The 3,665-nt window shown below is 39.7% G+C and overlaps 1 protein-coding gene across 1 annotated transcript in view; it reads right to left on the reverse strand.

Moving 5' to 3' along the window:
• Positions 1 to 3,665, reverse strand: part of LOC105003455 (dynamin-1-like protein) — an 18,347-nt gene that overhangs the window by 4,727 nt on the left and 9,955 nt on the right. The window lies entirely within an intron of this gene.

Consider the following 3,665-nt stretch of genomic DNA (forward strand, 5'->3'; position numbering starts at 1 on the left):
AGTGCTGCGATGAACATTGGGGTACACGTGTCTCTTTCCCTTCTGGTTTCCTCAGTGTGTATGCCCAGCAGTGGGATTGCTGGATCATGAGGCAGTTCTATTTCCAGTTTTTTAAGGAATCTCCACACTGTTCTCCATAGTGGCTGTACTAGTTTACATTCCCACCAACAGTGTAAGAGGGTTCCCTTTTCTCCACACCCTCTCCAGCATTTATTGCTTGTAGACTTTTGGATTGCAGCCATTCTGACTGGTGTGAAATAGTACCTCATAGTGGTTTTGATTTGCATTTCTCTGATAATGAGTGATGTTGAGCATACCCTTTGCTGGCAATATATAATCCAGCTTTAGATCATTCACCTTCCTGTTGCTTTAAGTTGTCATATACTGAATATGTTTTTTCTCAAATCATGTTAGTCTACAGATATGCCTTTCCTATAGAAATCCTATACTCAGATAAAAGCTGAAATTTCAATAAAAAGGCATTTAACATAAAGTGCAAGGTTTTCATGCTTCCTGGCATAGCTGCAGCATTGCCTTCATGAATTTCCTTTTTCAGAATGCTTCTTAAGCTGGATTCATTCATCTTGAAATGGTGGGCAACCACAGCTGCAGGCCTCAATCTACAGAGTAGATTAAGCATTTTAACTTCCTGTAATGTCATGACTTCTCTCTGCTTGTTGGAAGCACTTCCAACATCACTAGTGGCACTTCATATGGGTCTCATGGTGTTATTCAGGGTTTACAGTATTACACTAAACACAATGAAAAAATGCAAGAACCCCAATTCAGTTCAGTTCAGTTCAGTCACTCAGTGACGTCCGACTTGTGACCCCATGGACTGCAGCACCCCAGGCTTCCCTGTCCATTACCAACTCCCAGAGCTTGCTCAAACTTACGTCCTTCGAGTCAGTGATAGTATCCAATGATCATACCCTCTGTTGTTCCCTTCTCCTCCTGCCTTCAATCTTTCCAGCATCAGGGTCTTTTCCAAGGAGTCAGTTCTTTGCATCAGGTGGCCAAAGTATTAGAGTTTCAGCTTCAGCATCAGTACTTTAAATGAATATTCAGGACTGATTTCCTTTAGGATTGACTGATTTGATCCCCTGGCAGTCCAAGGGACTCTCAAGAGTCCTCTACAACACCACAGTTCAAAAGAATCAATTCTTCGGTGCTCAGCTTTCTTTATAATCCAACTCTCACATCCATACATGACTACTGGAAAAATCATAGCTTTGACTAGACGGACCTTTGTCGGCACAGTAATGTCTCTGCTTTTTATATGCTGTCTAGGTTGGTCATAGATTTTTCTTCCAAGGAACAAGCATTTTTTAATTTCATGGCTGCAGTCACTATCTGCAGTGATTCTGGAGCCCAAGAAAATAAAGTCTGTCACTGTTTCCATTGTTTCCTCATCTATCTGCCATGAAGTGATGGGACTGGAAGCCACGATCTTAGTTTTTTGAATGTTGAGTTTTAAGCCAGTGTTTTCACTCCCTTCTCACTTTCATCAAGAGACTCTTCAGTTTCTCTTCACTTTCTACCATAAGGGTGGTGTCATCTGCATATCTGAGGTTATCGGTATTTCTCCCGGCAATCTTTATCCCAGCTTGTGCTTCATCCAGCCCAGCATTTCACATAATGTACTCTGCATATGAGTTAAATAAGCAGGGTGACTGTATACAGCCTTGACATCCTCCTTTCCCGATTTTGAACCAATCCATTGTTCCATGTCTGGTTCTCACTGTTGCTTCTTGACCTGCACACAAATGTCTCAGGAGGCAGGTCAGGTGGTCTGGTATTCCCATCTCTTTCAGAATTTTCCACAGTTTATTGTGATCCACACAGTCAAAGGCTTTGGCATAGTCAATAAAGCAGATGTTTTTTTGTAACTCTTGCTTTTTTCTGTTATCCAATGGATGTTGGCAATTTGGTCTCTGGTTCCTCTGCCTTTTCTAAAACCAGCTTGAACATCTGGAAGTTCATGGTTTACGTGTTGTTGAAGCCTAGCTTGGAGAATTTTGAGCATTACTTTACTAGCATGTGAGATGACTACAATTGTGTGGTAGTTTGAGCTTTCTTTGACATTGCCTTTCTTTGGGATTGGAATGGAAACTGACTTTTTCCAGTCCTGTGGCCACTGCTGAGTTTTCCAAATTCACTGGCATATTGAGTGCAGTGCAATATCACAGCATCACAGCATCATCTTTTAGGATTTCAAATAGCTCAACTGGAATTCCATCACCTCCAGTAGCTTTGTTCTCAGTGATGCTTCTTCCTCCTAAGGCCCACTTGACTTCGGACTCCAGGATATCTGGCTCTAGGCGAGCATTTTACAGTATTACACTAAACATGATAAAAAACATGCAAGAACCTCAAGAGATCACATTTTACTGTGATATGCAATTTACTGGAGCGATGAACTACTCAGAAATGATTTGTGTCACACAACATTTTGGGAGACTCAACAACACTTGAGCTCAGTGCAACAGGAATAGAAGGCGGCTGTGAAATTATTACATTAGTACAGTATGTACTACAGCCAATCTTATGCAGTTATGATTAAATGCTGCATCTTCACATTTGTTTACATTTCTTTCTACTTAAAGTACAATGTACAGTCTGTGTGTGTAGATTTTGATAAATTTTAACTTTTTACACTAGATTTGTTTATTAATTTTTTTTAATCTTTTTCAGTTGTTCTAGGCTATGCAAGTATCTGCAAGTTTTTTCAAATTGTTACAAATCTTCAAAAAATTTTCCAATATATTTATTAAAAAAAAATCCACATATCACATATAAGTAGACCCATGTAGTTCAAACCCTCGTTCAAGGGTTAATTGTATAGTATAAACATAACTTTTATATGCACTAAACAAAAAAATTTGTATATTTCTTTTACTGTGATACTTACTTCACTGCAATATTCACTTACTGGGATGGTCTGGAACCATATTTGAAATTTCACAATGTATGCCCATATTTTAAGTTAAGAAAAGCTAACAGGATGTGCTAACAGGTATTGACTATGCCAAAGCCTTTGACTGTGTGGATCACAATAAACTGTGGAAAATTCTTCAATAGATGGGAATATCACACCACCTGACCTGCCTCTTGAGAAACCTATATGCAGGTCAGGAAGCAATAGTTAGAACTGGACATGGAACAACAGACTGGCTCCAGATAGGAAAAGGAGTATGTCAAGGCTGTATATTGTCACCCTGCTTATTTAACTTATATGCTGAGTACATCATGAGAAACGCTGGGCTAGAAGAAGCAAGAGCTGGAATCAAGATTGCCGGGAGAAATATCAAGAACCTCAGATGTGCAGATGACACCACCCTTATGGCAAAAAGTGAAGAGGAACTAAAAAGCCTCTTGATGAAAGTGAAACAGGACAGTGAAAAAGTTGGCTTAAAGCTCAACATTCAGAAAACGAAGATCCTGGCATCCGGTCCCACCACTTCATGGGAAGTAAATGGGGAAACACTGGAAACAGTGTCAGATTTTATTTTTGGTGGCTCCAAAATCACTGCAGATGGTAATTGCAGCCATGAAATTAAAAGACGCTTACTCCTTGGAAGGAAAGTTATGACCAACCTAGATAGCATATTGAAAAGCAGAGACATTACTTTGCCAACAAAGGTCCATCTAGTCAATGCTATGGT

Source organism: Bison bison, unplaced genomic scaffold, assembly GCF_000754665.1.
Source record: "Bison bison bison isolate TAMUID 2011002044 unplaced genomic scaffold, Bison_UMD1.0 scf7180017864468, whole genome shotgun sequence".
Classification (NCBI taxonomy): Eukaryota; Metazoa; Chordata; class Mammalia; order Artiodactyla; family Bovidae; genus Bison; species Bison bison.